Here is a 17,555-nt window from a genome sequence, read left to right as displayed (position 1 = left end):
ACAAGTTAACTGCACTGAGTCCCTTATGATAAGTTTCATGTTTACTTTTTTATGCTTCTCTTCAGGCTTGTGTTTGAATGTCAGTTTTTCTATTTAGCTCTTTTTTCCATTTTTCTTTTTTTTGTCTTTATTAATTTGTTTACTTTTAGTTTACAAGATTCAGTTCCAAAATTCCTTGAGTTTCAAATTTTCTCTCCCTCCCTGACCTCCCCTCCCATAGCAGCTTACAATCACATATAGGATCTGCAAATACTTTCACATTAAACATTAGTCAGGTTATAAAGAAGGATTGTGTTAGATGGAATAAACAATGGGAAAGAGGAAACAAAACCAAACAAGAAAAAGAAAGAGAACAGGTAGTTTGCTTCAATCTACATTCAAACTCTGTTCTTTCTAGTTCTTTCTCTGAATGTAGACATCTTTCTCCATCTCGAGTCTTTTGGAGTTGTCTTATAACCCTGCATTGCTGAGAAGAGTCCGGTCTATCAAAGTGGGTCATCACACATATGTTGTGTCTGTAATTGTGTACAAATTTCTCCTGGTTGTGCTCTTCTCACTCAGCATCAGTTTGTGTAAGCCTCTCCAGGTAAATATGAAGTCCATCTACTCCTTGCTTCTTATAGCACAATAGTATTCCATTACATGCATATATCACAACTTGTTCAGCCATTACCCAATTTTTGGGCACCCACTTAATTTCCAGTTCTTTGCTACCACAAAAAGAGCTCCTATATATATTTTTGTACATATGGGTCTTTTTCCCACTTCTATGATCTCTTTGGAATACAACACTAGAAGTGGTATTGCTAGGTCAAAGGCTATTATTTATTTATAGTCCTTTGGGCATAGTTCCTGATTGCTCTCCAGAATGGTTGAATCAGTTCACAACTCCACCAACAATGCATTAGTGTTCCAATTTTTCCACATCCTCTTCAGCATTTATCATTTTCCTGTTTTGTCCTCTTAGCCAATCTGACTGGTGAGATGTGGTACCTCAGAGTTGTTTTGATTTGCATTTTTCTAATCAATAGTGACTTAGAGCATTTTTTCATATGCTTATAGATATCTTTAATTTCTTCCTCTGAGAACTGCCTGTTCATATCCTTTGATCAATTATCAATTGAGGAATGACTTGTATTCTTATTCATTTGACTCAATTCTCTGTATATTTTAGAAATGAGTCCTTTATCAGAGACACTGGCTGTAAAAATTCTTTCCCAATTTTCCTCTTCCCTTTCAATCTTGGTTACATTGGCTTTGTTTGTACAGAAGCTTTTCGATTTAACAATCAAAATGATCCATTTTTCATTTTATAATGCTCTCTAATTCTTGTTTGGTCATAAAATCTTCCCCTCTCCATAAATCTGACAGGTAAACTATTCCTTGCTCTCCCAGATTGCTTACATATTAGCCTTTATACCTAGATCATGCACCCATTTAGACTTCATTTTGGTATACGATGTTAGATAATGGTCTATGCCCAGTTCTGCCATACTGTATTCCAGTTTTCCTAGCAGTTTTTGTCAAATAGTGAGTTCTTATCCCCAAATTTGGAGTCTTTGGGTCTATCAAACAGTAGATTACTATGGTCTTTGACTGCTGAGTCTTGTATACCTAATCTATTCCATTGATCCACTACTCTATTCCTCGTCCAGTACCAAATAGTTTTGATGACTGCTGCTTTATAATACAGATTAAAATCTGGTATGGCTAGGCTACCTTGCCTAGCATTTCTTTTCATTAATTCCCTTGATATTCTGGATGTTTTTTTCTTCCAAATGAATTTTGTAATTTTTTGGCAAATTGATTGGTATGGCACTAAATATGTAATTTAATTTAGATAAAATTGTCATTTTTATTATATTAGCTGGACCCAGTCATAAGCAATTGATGTTTTTCCAATTTGTTAGATCTGACTTTATTTGTGTGAAAGGTGTTTCATAGCTGTGTTCATATAGGTCCTGGGTTTGTTTTGGCAGGTAGATTCCCAAATATTTTATAATGTCTATAGTAACTTTAAGTGGGATTTTTCTTTCTATCTCTTGCTGTTGGATTTCATTAGAAATATACAGGAATGCCGAGGATTTATGTGGGTTTATTTTATATCCTGAAACTTTGTCAAATTTATTTATTGTCTCAAGTAGTTTTTTTCCTGGATTCTCTAGAATTCTCTAAGCATATCATCATATCATCTGCAAAGACTGATAGCTTGGTCTCTTCTTTGACTAATTTGATCCCTTTGATTTCTTTTTCTTCTCTAATTGCCACTGCTAACATTTCTAGTACCAGACTGAATAAGAGGGGTGATAGTGGACACCCTTGTTTCACCCCTAATCTTATTGGAAATACTCCTAGCTTATCAACATTACATATAATACTTGCTGATGGCTTTAAATAGATGCTACTTATTATTTTCTTTATTCACTGATGGCTTGTTCAATTTCTTTTTCTGAGATGGGGTTAAGTAATTTACTTCCTCTTCAGTTAATCTGGGCAACTTATATTTTTGTGAATATTCATCCATTTCACTAAGATTGTCAAATTTATGTGCATACAATTTGGCAAAATAATTCCTAATTGTTTAAATTCCCTCTTCATTGGAGGTAGATTCACCCTTTTCATTGTTGATGCTCATAATTTGATTTTCTTCTTTCTTTTTTTTTTATCATATTGACGAAGGGTCTATCAATTTTATTGTTTTTTTTTCCCCATAAAACCAGCTCTTGGTTTTATTTATTAATTCAATAGTTTTCTTAATTTCTATTTTATTAATCTCTCCTTTGGTTTTTATTATTTCTAATTTAGTATTTAATTGGGGATTTTCAATTTGTTTTTTTTTTCTTGCTTTTTCAATTGCATGCCCAATTCGTTGACCTCTATTTTCTCTAATTTATTCATGTATACACTCAGGGATATATAACTCCCCTAAGAACTGCCTTTGCTGCATCCCACAAGTTTTGATATGTTGTCTCATTATTGTCATTCTCTTGAATGATGTTACTGATTGTTTCTATAATTTCTTGTTTGACCCACTCATCCTTTAGGATTAAATTGTTTAGTTTTCAATTAGTTTTTCGTCTGTCTTTCCATGGCCCTTTTTTGCATATGATTTTTATTGCATTGTGCATTTAATATGCATTTAATATTTCTGATAATTATGCATTTAATATTTCTGCCTTTCTGCACTGAATTGTGAGGTTTTTATACCCTTGTACATGGTCGATTTTTTGTGTATGTGCCATATACCACTGAGAAGAAGGTATATTCCTTTTTATCTTCATTCAATTTTCTCCAGAGTTCTATCATATCTTGCCTCTCTAAAATTCTCTTCACCTCCTTAACTTCTTTCATGTTTATTTTGAGGTAGATTTATCAATTTCAGAGAGGGGGAGATTAAGGTCCCCCACTAGTATAGTTTTGCTATCTATTTCTTCCTCTAATTCTGTTAACTTCTCCTCTAGGAATCTGGACGCTATACCACTTGTTGCATATATGTTAAGTAATGATATTGCTTCATTTCTGGTGGTGTCTTTTAGCAGGATATAGTTTCCTTCCTTATATCTTTTAATTAGATCTATTTTTGCTTTTGCTTTATCTGAGACAAAAAATTTCTACACCTGCTTTTTTTTACTTTAGCCGAAGTATAATACACTCTACTCCAGCCTTTTCCCTTTTCCCTGTGCATATTCCCTTGTTTCAAATGTGTTTCTTATAGACAGTGTATTGTAGGATTATGGTTTTTAATCCATTCTGCTATCCACCTCTGTTTTATGAGAGAGTTCATCCCATTCACATTCACAGTAATGATTACTATCCGTCTCTTTCTCTCGGTCCTATTCACTCCCCTTTTAATGTTTTTGTTTCTTCTTTCTCCCTTCCCCTCCTTAAGGATTTTCCTTTTGACCACTGCCTCCCTTAGTATTCCCTCCCTGTGGCACCCCTTCTTTACCTACCCTTTCCCCTTACTACTATTTCCCTCCCTTCTAACCCCCCCCTTCTTATCTCCCCCTTACCCCTCCTACTGCCTATAGGGCACAATGGATTGTTATACTTATCAGAGTATGATATTCTCTATTTGACCCCAAACCAATGACAGTAAATTTCATACAGTGCTCCTCTCCCTCCCTCCTTTCCCTCTATTATAATGAGTTTTTGTGTCTTTTCATGTTAGAATCTTAAACTTAACTGATTATGTTGATCCCTCTTTGAACCAGAACCAATGAGAATAATGTTCATATGATGGTCATCTCCCTCTCTCCTTCCCCTCTACTATAGTATGTTTTTATGCTTTTTAGTGTGACATAATTTACTTTTTTCTGCCTCATCTTTTCCTTTTATCCCATTATAGTCCCTTTGAGCCCCTTAATAAAGTTTTTCTTTTTATCATCAGATTAGTTCATTTATACCCACACTCTCTATCTATCCATATCCCTTTTAAGGGTCATGATAATCATATAAAGTTCAATATTGACAGGTATCAGTTTCTCATATAGTGATGTAAACAGTTTGCTCTTATTGCATCTCAAGTTATATGCATGTATGTGTTAGTGTGCATGTGTGTATGTCAGTATGTGTTTTCCTTGTTTACCTTTTTATGTTTTCTTGAGTCTTGCAATTGGAGATAAAATTTTCCATTGAGCTCTAGATTTTTATCATGAAAGTCTGGAAGTCCCTTATTTCATTAAATGACCATCTCCTTGCCTGAAAGATTATGCTCAATTTTGCTGGGTAGTTGATCCTTGGTTGCAGTTCTAGCTCTTTTGCCTTACAAAATATCAAATTCCAATACTTCTGATCTTTTAATGTAGAAGCTGCTAGGTCCTGTGTAATCCTGAATGTAGTTCCACAATATTTGAATTGGGTTTTTTTGGCTGCTTGCAGTATTTTCTCCTTAACCTTATAATTCTGGAATTTGGCTACTATATTTCTTGGAGTTTTCAATTTGGGATCTCTTTCAGGAGGAGTCCAGTGAATTCTTTCAATAACTATTTTACCTTCTGATTCTAGGAATTCAGGACAGTTTTCTTTGACAGTCTCTTGGGGGATGTTGTCCAGGCTGCTTTTTTCACAATGGCTTGCCAGTAGACCAATAATTCTTTGGTTATCTCTCCTGGATCTGTTCTCCAGGTCAGTTGTTTTTCCAGTGAGATATTTTACATTTTCTTCTAATTTTTCAATCTTCATGTTTTTCTTGATTGACTCTTGGTGCATCATAGACTCCTGAGCTTCCATTTGACTAATTCTAATTTTTAGTGAATTATTTTTTTGGGTTAGTTTTTGAAGGTCCTTTTTCAGGAAGGTATTTTCTCCAGTTAGATTTTGAACCTCCTGTCCCAGTTCACAAATTTTACTTTTTAAGGATTTGTTTTCTTCAGTGTGAGACTTTTTTTTCCAATTTGGTCACTGTAGATTTAAATTTATCTTCTACCTCTCTAATTTGCCTTTTAAAATCTTTCTTGAGCTCCTCCAAGAATGCTTTTTGAACTTGAGACCAGTTCATATTTCCTTCTGTGGTCTCAGGTGTGAGTATAGAGTCCATGTTGTCCTCTGTATTTGGTTGTTCTTGCTCACTATAATAAGCTCAGATTGATTTTCTTGCTTTTCCCTTCTCCTTCTCAGCTTCCTTCTTTCCCATTATGATTTCCTATTTCCTAATTTCTCAGGCTGGGAGCTAAGGTCCTGGTTGTTGACTTTGTGTGCTATAGCCTCTGGGTATCTAGACTGAGGCCACGGTCAGGATTCTCAGTGTTTTCCCTGAGTTACCCTGAGGCTCACAGAGTAACTTGTGGAGGAAGGGTGGTCTGGCTGCTTCAGAATTCTGCCTCTATGCCCCTGGGCTACACCTCAGGCAGGATCTGTAGCTGGTGGCTGGTAGTGCTGGTATCTGCAGATTCCCCTGGTAGTGCTAAGGTCTACCTGGGCTTGTGTTGTTAGGGTTTGCTGGCTCTACCCCTCTGGACTTTGGGAGCTCTTGTTGGTCAGCTGAGGTGGGACTTGCTGGGACCCCTCCCGCCCTTCACTTCAGACTCCTTACTACCTCAGTTGCACCCTTTCTCAGTAACTCCTGAGCCTGAGGCCATTTCCACTATTTCAGGATTTTACTCTGGGTGGGATATTTATCTCTGGGTTTTCTAGGTCAGGGAAGGTAATCAGAGCTGCTAGAGTTTCCTTTGCCATCTTGGCTTCTGGAAAACCAGGTAGGTGATTTTTAAACTTCCAAACTGTGGGCTGATAGCCCCAGGAGAAGCTGCTGTCTCTGCTGTGGGCCCTGAGCTTTCTTTTATCCATCTCTGAAGGATCCTCCATCCTGCACCAGTGAGGCTGCTGCGAATCCCCCTTGGGGTGGGTGAGTCTGCTGGCTGGGGCTCCTTCTCACTCTGCTGTAGTCTGCTCTCAGGTCCGGGCTGGTACAGCCCCCCTCTTGCTCCATGCTCCCCCTGCCAGCCCCACGTGGGCTCTTTCATGGGCTGGGAATCTGCCACACTCTGTCTCTCCCAGTGGATTCTATCACTCTAAAATTAGTTCAGATTCACATTTTAAAGTTTAGTGACAGGATTCATGGAGGAGTTTAGAAAAGTTACTGCTTCCATTCTGCCATCTTGGCTCCACCCTTCTATTTAGCTCTTGTCTTTTCATCAGGAATGCTTGGAATTTCTCTATTGCATTAAATATCCATTTTTTTCCCTTGAAGGATTATACTCAGTTTTACTGAGTAGGTTATTCTTGGTTGTACTTCTAGATCCTTTGCCCTATGGAATATCATATTCCAAGCCATCTGTTCCTATAAAGTAAGCTGCTAAATCTTGTGTGATATTGACTATGGTTTCAAAATATTTCACAATTATTCCTTTCTGAATGTTTGCAATATTTTCTTCTTGACATGAGAGCTCTGGAATTTGGCTGTAATATTCCTTGGAGTTTTCATTTTGAAATCTCTTTCAGGACATGATCAATAGATTCTCTAATTTCTATCTTACCCTCTGGATATAAGATATCAGGGCAATTTTCCTTGATCGTTTCTTGAAAAATTATGTTTATGCTCTTTTAAAAATCATTTCTTGCAGGTAGTCCAATCATTTTAAAATTATCTCTCCTGGATCTGTTTTACATGTCAGTTGTTTTTCCAATGAGATATTTAATATTTTCTTCTATTTTTTCATTATTTTGACTTTGTTTTATTATTTCTTGATGTTTCATTGAGTCATTTGCTTCCACTTGCCCAATTCTGATCTCTAAGGAATTATTTTCTTTGGGAAGCATTTTTCTTTTAGACCTCTTTTTTCTTCCATTTGGCCAATTTTGCTTTGAGAGGAGATTACTCCTCCTCTTAAGGAGCCTACATTCTGGGGTGCAATGAAAGAGGGGAACAAAATGTAAACAGAAACTAAGATATATAGAAGGTGAATATAAAATAATTTGGGGGGCAGGGAGAGAATTGCATTCTCTTCCCTTCCCTAAGCAACTGAGCAAGAAAATTGCAAGTAAAGCATATTTGTATTAACTAGAAGTTACTAGAATTACTAGTATTGAAAATATTGTTTTGTTCTGAGACAGCAGTAGTTTATAACTTTATAGAAAAGGACATAGGCACATAAGATTAAGAACTAGAAGTGTCTTGGGATCCCTAAAGACAGCCTTCTAACCATAATTATTTAAAGTAGAAAAGGAATGAAAAAGCTAAATGACTCACACTCTATTTGATTTATTTTGGCTTGAGAAATTTGGATGTTGTCTTAGCCACGCTATTGAGTTAAAAATATTTACAAAATCCCAAAAGTACACATATCACCCAAGTGGGGGAAATGTCTAGATTACTAAAATATATTGATAAGTACTTTAAACAAGCATCTGTGGTTTGCAACTCTACTATTCATATCAGCAACTGCTTACATTTCAGAGAAATGACCTTTTTCCACATCTGGAAAATGGGCAGACCAAGTAAGGGCAGAGTAGGATGATCTCTTGTAAACAAACCAAGAAAATTACCACTGTGTCAAGTTGCTGGGAAGAGTTTTCACAGATGCAAGGCCATTGTTGACTGCCTTTTCACTGCTCCCACCCTGGAAACATTAAAAAAATACAGGCCTACCATCAGGCAGTTGTTCAATTATTCTTTGACCTTAGGTTAAATAAATAAACCTGATTTCTTAGTGCATGTCAACATTCAGGTTTGTTTCTGGCAATGACCTGTCATCTTGGCCATAACAACCACTCTGTATTTCCCGCCCCACCCCAGGGGAGCAGATTCACCCCTGGTAACAGTTCTATTAGTAGAGACACAAACAAAGGTCATGCAATTTTTCCACTTTCGGGCAGCAGCCCAAGAGACAGTTTGATGTAATAGGAAGAACACTGAACTTGAAATCAAGACCTAGTTTTCTTTGAGTCCTGTCCTTGGCACTTTCTAGTAGTTGTATGACCATTACAAGTCAGTTTGTCTCTTCAGGGATTTTATATTCTCACGTTCTAACTTTATTTTTTTGCATGGGACCCGTCTCTAGCTCCCCCAGCTACTAGACCCTCCCTCAAAAAGTAACCTTCTATATGTTTTATGTATAACTATCTATGTGAATGTTGTCTTTCTGTTAGAAGACAAGATACTCAAAGGCAGATATTGTTTTTGTTTTATTTTTGTATCAACAACATAAGTGCCTGGCATACAAGAGTCACAATAAATCCTTGATGTTGTATTAATAAGCAATTAAAGCTTTCCAAAGGTGAAATGGGGGTGGGGAGTTACATCAAGAAAAGGTGGGCTCTTCCTCATTGAAAGTCTTCAAGCAAAGGCTGGATGATCTCTTCTTGATTATATTGCAGAGGAAATTCTTCAGGAAGGACTGAACTGAGATTTTTACCAACTCCAAAATTCTATGACATTGATCTTTAATTTGGAGATAATACCTGTGATGATAATACCTGTGAAGAAAGCATTTTGTCAGGCTTATGTGCTATGTAAGCATAAAGTGCCTTTGTTATTATAGTTGGGGTGTTTGCATGTATAAAAGTTGCTACTCAGTCTAATAAATGCCTTATTTCCTTATTTTATGACCATTAAAACACTAATGTAACTTCAGTTAATGGTTCTTTTTACTTGCCTAATTTAGATATTTCATACAAAGATGTCTTGTGCTCTCTTTACATTATTTATGTGGACATATCGAAATTCTTTCTTTTTTTCACTTCTGAAAAATAGCTTTTCCTCTCCTGGCATCCTGCCACTGCTCATGTCAGGAAAAGGCCCATCTGTGGATATATCAGCAAAGGAAAGTGCCACATTCTTACTCTGATTGAGATGGAGGAAACTGTCTTACAATTTTATTTCTGAGAAGGTAAAGGAAGCAACCATACAGGAAGGCAAGAGAGGTTGACACCTCAAGTATAACATGCAGGGGATGGTGGGGACAGGAGGGGCAATGAGGGAAATTTAAAAATATTACTTTTTACATACACATATTTTTAATGCCATAAAATTCCATTGTTCATGGCATAGAGGTATTTATTTTATGGTTAAGTCAAGTCCGGTGTTACAGTGAAGACTCCAAATTTCATGTACATGATAATGAAAAAGGATTAAAGTTTCATCCAAGTATTTGATATCTTTTATTTTTTTGTATCTATTCAGTATTTTAATCAGTCAGTGTATTGAGTATATATGAGATACTATCATTTGTTTTAACGATGGTTACAGTGGGCAGCTATGTAGAACAGAGGATAGAGTGCCAGTTCTAGAGTCAGGAAGACATGCGGTCAAATCTGGCCTCAGAAATTTACTAGTTGTGTGACCCTGGGAAAGTCACTTAACCCTGTTTCCCTCAGTTTCGTCATCTGTAAAATGAGGCAGAGAAGGAAATGACAACCACTCTACTATCTTTGCCAAGAAAACCCCAAAATGGGGTCATGGAGAGGAATAACAACAGTGGAAAAGCTACTGGATTTGGAATCACAAAGTCTATGTTCAAATTCTTCCCCTGCATCTTCCTTGTGCAAACTTGGGCAAATCATTTGGCCTCCCTTGGCTTCAATTTGCCCCTCTGTAAAATTAGATAGTTGTCCTAGAAAATATGTAAAGTTCCTTCTGCTTCTAAATCTGTGATCTCTGAAATCTAGTTAATTATCTTGTTGACTACTAAAATCCAAATGTATCTGGCTTGTTGAGAGAGTTCTATCCTCTATCCGTCTTCCTTTTGAGCATCTTAGGACATTTTCCACTCGAAGTTCTCAACAAGACACTCCATCCTTTCGCCTGGGCATCGTTGGTTGTCCCCCATGCTGGAAACATCCTCCCTCTTCATCTCTTCCCCTTGGTTTCTCTAACTTATTTAAAGTATCAACCAAAATCTTCTACAAGAAGCCTTTCCCTGTACTCTAATTCTAGTGCTCCCCCCTGCTGATTATTTCCGATTTATCCAGCTCCTAGCTTGTACATCATTGTTTGCATGTTGTCACCCACATTTGACTGTGGGCACCTTAAGATCAGGGTTGTCTTTTACCTTTCTGTGTATCCATGGTACTTAGCATCGTTCCTGGTACATAGTAGGTGCTTAATAAATGTTTGCTGAGACACTCAGAGGGTATCATTTCCAAACTTTGTCTACTTCAAACGAATGCTTTGTCTCACCTCTGTCTGGACCTAAGATTGATCAAAAAGAGTGAACAGAATAGCGAGACAGAAATGGTGTCATGTGTTTTCACAATTCTTTTTGAAGATTTTTATGAGAAATGGTTGTGTGTTTTCACAATTCTTTCTGGCCAGAGGGCACAATGGTAGGTATGGTCAAATATACTAGATCTTAGGAAAGTTGATTTTTTTTTTAAGCAATCAGGGTTAAGTAACTTGCTCAAGGTTACACAGCCAGTTATTTGTGGGTGTGGTGCTGAGTATCTGAGCCCGGATTTGATCCAGGTCATCCCAACACTGGAGCTGGTGCTCTTACTCTCTGAGCCACCTGGCCACCCCTAAGCAATTGGGGTTAAGTTACTTGCTCAAGGTTACACAGCCAGGTGTTTCTGCATGGGTACTAAGTGTCTAAGCCTGAGATTCGATCTCCAGGTCATCCTGACACTGGAGCCAGTGCTCTTACTCGCTGTGCTACCTGGGTGCCCCAAGGAAAGTTGATTTCTAAAAGCTTAGTGGAAAATTTGGGATGATTGCATGTTCTGAGACTCTAAAAAAGGAAGATGGATCAAGGATAGGGCTCTCTCAAGAATGCAATTCTGATGACACAGTCACAAACTCTATGAGGCTTACCTATGAGGCAAGAAAGGAAAAGGCATCAAAAGACACCAATAGAGCTGCACAGAGAATTCCAAACAACTCAGTTTAAAAATAAAATGTACAAATGGCAAAAGAAGGAAAAAGTTGATGGTGGAAGGGCTGTGGAAAGACAGGGACATACATTTTTAGAGGAGTTGTGAATTGGTCCCACAATGCTGGAAAACAATTTAGAATTATATTAAGAAAGTGACTCAAATGTCTTTTTCTTTTGACCCAGTGATCCTTCTGATAGATATTTTACCCCAAGGAGGTCAAAGAAAGAAAGGTTCTATTTACTGCAGGACATTGATAGCAACTTTCATAGTAGCAAAACAGAAACAGTGTAGGTGCTTATCAATTGGATAATAGCTAAACAAAATGGGGTATATGAATATAATTCATTAATATTACTGTGCTTTAAGAAAAGAGGAATAGGGGCAGCCAGGTAGCACAGAGAGTAAGAGTACCAGCTCCAGTGTTGGGATAACCTGGGGATCGAATCCGGGCTCAGATACTTAACACCACACCCAGAAATAACTGGCCATGTAACCTTGAACTAGTTACTTAACCCCAATTGCTTTAAAAAAAAAAGAAAAGAGAAATATAAAGAATTCAGAGGAGTGTGGAAAGACATGCATTGATGCAAAGTGAAGTAAGTAGACCTATGAAAACAGTATAAATTGTGGGTACACCAATGCAAATGGAAAAAAAGACAAAACTGAACAGTATACAATTATGATGATAAAGCTTAGAGCCGAAGAAGAAAGGAGAAATTTTTTTCTTTTTTTTTTCTTTGCAGCAGTGGGGAACTAATTGTGTAGAACTTTGTATATAATATCAAACTAAATTGCTGTTGGTTTTTTGCTTCAGGGTTTTGTTTTGTTTCCCTCTTTTCTTAATCTTTGTTACAAAAAAAAGTGTTTTTGGGGGGGAGAGAACAGGGAGGAATATATTTGGAAATGAAGGTGACATGAAAACAAAACACATAAATAAAAAAAGATATGTATTAAAAATTGAAATAGGGGCATGAAAGCAAGGGTAAATATGAATGATTAGCATGGAACTGTTATTACAATTTCAAGAAAACTAAAGCCTTCAAGAAACTGAAGCTTCTTAAACATGCAAAGGACAGGGGCAGCTAGGTGTTGCAATGAGTAGAGCACCGACCCTGGAGTCAGGAGGACCTGAGTTCAAATTCAGCCTGAGACACTCGACACACTTCCTAGTGTAACCTTGGGCAAGTCACTTAACCCCAATTGCTTTGCCTTCCTCCAAAAAAAAAAAATTCAAAGGACAGTCCTTATTTGGCATCTGCCACGGTCTTCAGAGGACTGTTTCTTGCCAATGTCCCAGCAAATGGTGCTTGCCTGCCCTCAAGCCTAGAAGCCCCCAAAAGGTGGCAATCCATGCAAAGCCAGGCCTTTTGCCAGACTACATTTGTGACTTTTTCCATGGCAAGGATGCCTCAGAACTAGAATGAGGGAAAAAGGATATGGTTCTCCACTCTCCTGAGGTTGTATGAAGGAGGATGAAGGTTGAAGGAGGATGAAGCCAGGAAGAAGGTTCTGCATTTTCCTAATGACAGCTCTGCAAAGGTTACAATAAGTATTTCTCAGATCTGATTTACAGTGTGAATGAATGATTGCAGCTCATAGGCATTCCCCCTTGTTTCTGATCAATGAAGCACTTTTAAAAAATTAATTTTATTTTTTTCATAGTTAAAAAAAGAACCATGACTCTTCATAGTTGCAACACGTCACCCTTCGCTCTTATTGAGGAGACAGTACTCTATTTTTCTTTCTTTTTTTGGTCAAAGCAAAAAGCAAGTACTTTAGAACTGTTAAAGATATAAATAAAAGTAAATAATGTTTAGAGTTCCACATGGTAAGAAAAAATCTGAAAGACAAAATGTGAAGGTTTTTAAGTTTTTTTTTTCCAGAAAAGAAAAAGAACAAAGAAGGGAGAGAAGTCTGCTACTTGGGTTGGTGTAGAGCTCTAATATTAACAGATGACAGGGACTAAGTGGTATTATACACCTGCTGTTTTGTTTCACTCTTTTTCAGCAAATACAACGATCTTTAAACCAAAAAAGAGAAAACAGAAATGATTATGAGGGGGTTCAAGTCCAGGATATGTGAGGCAATTATATGAAAATCCCTTAGCTATTCTAACTTCAATGGCCTGGCCCAGACAAGTTATATCCTGGGTGTCAGGGCCTGTCCACACTGCTTGAAAGATCTTGAGAAGAACATGTCAGTCATGGCCTTGAGGCTGGCCTTCACACAGGCAGTCGTTGCTAATCCGGGCTCACCTGCCTACCCTGTTTCTTGCTCATCCCCTTTTGGCTCTTAGGGTCCTGATCCTTGCTTGGCACATTGTCCCCATTAGTGATTTTCAGTCCCTGTTCTTGCTTCATCCACCCCACCCCACCCCCGGGGTTTGGTACATGGTTTCCCAGTCCCTTACCTGGTCAGACTTGAAAATAACTCCCGGCTATGTCTTTTCCTGATCAGATCCAGACTCCACTTGTAGGCAGTCATCTTATCAAGTGACCACTTGGGAGGTTGACTGTTGTCAACCTCTGTAAGGGTTATGGGATTTAAAGATCTCCCATGCCCCATGGACGTGCTGACATAGCAGAGCAAGAGAAAGTGAAAAGCCGAGCTAACGGTCCTGCGGTTGGCAGTTGGTGGCGGTTGCCTTTTTTTTTTTTTTTTGAGTTAGGACTCCGGCTGAGAACTGCCAGGGGCCGGAGCTGCTGGGAGCGCTCTTCCAGGACACTGGGTGGTTGCTGTGAGTGGGGAGAGGAGGACCTTTGCCTGAGGTAGCCTGTTCTGTTTTAAAGGCTTGAAAATGTGGGTGCTTTCTACTTTATCTACCTGTGCCAATGTCATAACTACTCTGATGGCTTTCACTTTCTGGTTTTGGGACTCAGTCTTTTGGTATCTTAATAAATTTTCTAGTTTATTTCCCCATATGGCAAACCTGACATATTTTGTGATGGATAATTATATCAGCATATTTGTAATCTCTATAGGCATTGTGAATATGGCATTGCTGATACAACCTCAGGTAAGGTTTTGCTATGCTCTACTGATTCCTGCAAATAGTGTATATTTGCGGTCTATTTTTAGCCCCATTGTTTGTCAGCATCAACTTGACAATGGAAGGAAACATTAATCAATGAACTTGGTATGATTATTGAACCCTTTCTTTAAAGAGGCCGAGAGAATGGGAGAGTTAGCATTAGACCAAAGAGAATCAAATCAAATTTGCAAAAAAGGGAATATTTCACAAACTGGAGACAAGTAAATTTTGTGTATGTATTTAAAGTGTTTCAATAATCTTTTTTTTTTCCTTCTCTCTTTTGCACCAGATGGGAACAGTGGATAGAGCACAGGACCTGAAGTCAGGCTCAGATCCTGTGTGTGTGATCCTGGGCAAGTCACTTAATCTCTATCTGTCTCAGATTCCTCAACCATAAAATGGAGACAGTATCTTCCAGGGTTGTTTTGAGGATAAAACAAGATATTTGTAAAGTGCTTAGCACATAGTAGGCACTTAATAAAGTCTGATCTCTTCCCTCGTAGCCCTTTTCATTTTGAAGGGGTATCACTATCACTCATCCTCCTCTCCCCTCCAAATTCTACCCTTCTATTAAAAAAAATATCTAACTCTCCCTTGTGACAAATTCTTTCATGGGGGGGGGGGGGAGGAGAATGACAAATTCTAAGTCAAGTCAAATTAATTCACAAGCTGGCCATGTCTGAAGATATATGTCTCATCAATTGCCTCTCTGTTAGGAGGTAGGTAAGCATGCTTCATTACTGAGCATGACTTCCATCCTTGTGAAAGTTTAGAGTAGATTGCTAAATAAATGATTTGTAAAGTTTTAGGAAGGCAGACACCTATCATCATGAAAAAGAATTAGCTTGATTTCTTGTTTTAGTAATTTTACTAGACTTGGAGCTCAAGGAAATTCTATAAACATAGACTCTCTAATATTTTTTAAGCAATTGGGGTGAAGTAACTTGCTCAAGGTTACATGGTCAGGTGTTTCTGGGTGGGTGCTAAGTGTCTGAGCCCAGATTCGATCCCAGGTTATCCCAACTCTGGGGCTGGTGCTCTTACTCACTGTGCTACCTGGCCGCCCCATAGACTTTCTAATATTAACAAAAGGCAGATCCAAAAAACTAGCCAGAAATAATCTGTATCTGATAGAATATGCAGTCATAGTCCTCCATCTCTCCAAAGAAAGGAGGAAAATGAAAACATATTCTTATCAGCCTTTGTTGGGTAGAGTCCACCAGGACTGTCATCACTATATATACATATACATACATACATACATATATATATATACACACATATATATATATATATATTCTTTTTTTGGAGGGGGGAGGGCAGGGCAATTAGGGTTAAGTCACTTGCCAAAGGTCACAGGGCTAGTAAGTGTTAAGTGTCTGAGGCTGGATTTGAACTCAGGTCCTCCTGACTTCAGGGGTGCTGCTGTATTCATTGAACCACTTAGACACCCGTCATCACTATATTCTAAGCTGTGGTCCTAAAGTCCAAATTCTATTCTTAGAGATCACCTTCTTGGCTAACTGTTGACTTTCAAAATAATTTTTTTTTCTAGATCCCTAGTGAGGAAGAAACAACCTATGCCCCTATGGTCTTCAATTTCTTGCCCAAGACTTGGTCATCTCTGGCAATACTTTAGGTTCTTTATTATCATATCATTTTTTATCCATGTGAATCATCAGGAAAGGGGGAGTGATTATACATTTTAGTAAGTCTGGGAAGGTTCTCTCTCTTTTCTTTGCAGAGATTGAAGACTATGGATTTGAAACATCCTTTATACTGTCATGTTGATGTGTTGGTTAGCTTTACTGAACTTCTTATCCTATTATATTATTTAATTTAAGGGCTGGCTCTTTGGATAGGAGAGGATAGAGGGATATGTATTTTTTTAAGTTTGAGGAAGTTCTCTAAAATGTCTGGGATACAAGCCAGGGGAAGACAACAGAACTCTTTATTGTTATTATTAGATCAACAAATAACTGCCTCAGCGATATCAAATTTCCTGAGCAGAAAATCACGGAACACCACTATTCTTCCCTTCTTCTCTGGACCCTTACATCAAGTGGGAGTGGGGAAAGAGTTGGTCAGACACCCTTCTCTACCCATCTGCCCTTCCTCCTACTTCATCACCATCCCTGTCTGCACGGGCAGGATCCCAGGCTCACACTGATGGTGAATGAGAGCATTCCTTAGGCAAGGAATGGAAAAGATCTAGAATTCTGCATGGTGATATGAAATCAGCAGGAGTATTAATTTATATGTTATCAGAAAAAAGGCCAAATGGAATCCTGCCTAAATAGTCTTATCGCCTGCAGGGGTGACATGGAAAAAAGAAGTTTGCTGGCCCTGGATCAAGCACAGCTCCACTCCCCATCAATGGGATTGACTCTGGCAACCATTTTCTTCCAATCTTCAGAGAGGCTTGGGAAGAGAGGAATGCTCCCAATGCTAATATGATTGTCACTCCTGCTTGCCACACAGTGATCAAGGGTTCTGATGTTCTAGGTACCCTCCAGTCCTACTCCTTGCTTTCCAAGATGTATCTTTTACCAGGAACATCCTAAATGAGTTAGAATCAGACCCTGCAGCGTAAGAGGTAGCTAAAGCACTATAGAAACCTGCTAACTGGAATCCGGGCAACCTTATATACTCTCACCATCCCTATGCCTGTGTTCAGGTCTCCTGAAGTCTAAATACCAGGGACTACACAATAAAACACTATTGATCAAGCTGTATGGTCCAATAATTCTGGGGAAAAATGGCATTATAACAGAAAAGTTACCAAACTCCTCAGAACCTTTGAGCCCAGTTCAGACTTTCATCATCTGTAACCTGATTTATTACAAAAGCTTAATCTTCCTAAATCCTTTCTCTCTTCTCTCTAATCTCTTATAAGCAATTGCTAAACTAAGAGCAAGCCAGCTCTAAAGTCAGGAAGACCTGAGTTCAAAGATGGTGTCAGATGGCTATGTGACCCTGGTCAAGTCATTTAATATGTCAGTTTCAAAAACTAAAAACAAATAAAAAAAACACCAGCCACAAGTTTCCAATGTAAAATGGTGATAATAATAGCAACAATTATTTTCCAGGGTTGTTGTAAGGATTGAACAAGATACATTAATAAAGAGGTTTGCAAGCCTTAAAGTGATAAAGATAGATAGATAGATAGATAGATAGATAGATAGATAGATAGATAGATAGATAGATAGATAGA

General features: G+C 38.1%; 1 long non-coding RNA gene across 2 annotated transcripts in view; it reads right to left on the bottom strand.

The window, feature by feature from the left end:
- Positions 1–8,612: 8,612 nt before the first annotated feature.
- LOC138145685 (uncharacterized) overlaps positions 8,613–17,555 on the bottom strand; it is a 14,159-nt gene continuing 5,216 nt past the window's right edge. For both annotated transcript variants that reach the window (XR_011164293.1, XR_011164292.1), the window contains exons 2-3: positions 10,491–10,630; positions 8,613–8,916 (exon numbers count right to left, since the gene is read on the bottom strand). This is a non-coding gene — a long non-coding RNA (uncharacterized lncRNA). The remainder of the gene's footprint in view (positions 8,917–10,490; positions 10,631–17,555) is intronic.

Source organism: Petaurus breviceps, unplaced genomic scaffold (assembly GCF_028583685.1).
Source record: "Petaurus breviceps papuanus isolate PSGF00001 unplaced genomic scaffold, PetGlider_PUasm1.0 90743, whole genome shotgun sequence".
Taxonomy (NCBI): domain Eukaryota; kingdom Metazoa; phylum Chordata; class Mammalia; order Diprotodontia; family Petauridae; genus Petaurus; species Petaurus breviceps.
Note: the sequence above shows the minus strand (reverse complement) of the source record. Positions and strands in the feature narration are given on the sequence as shown.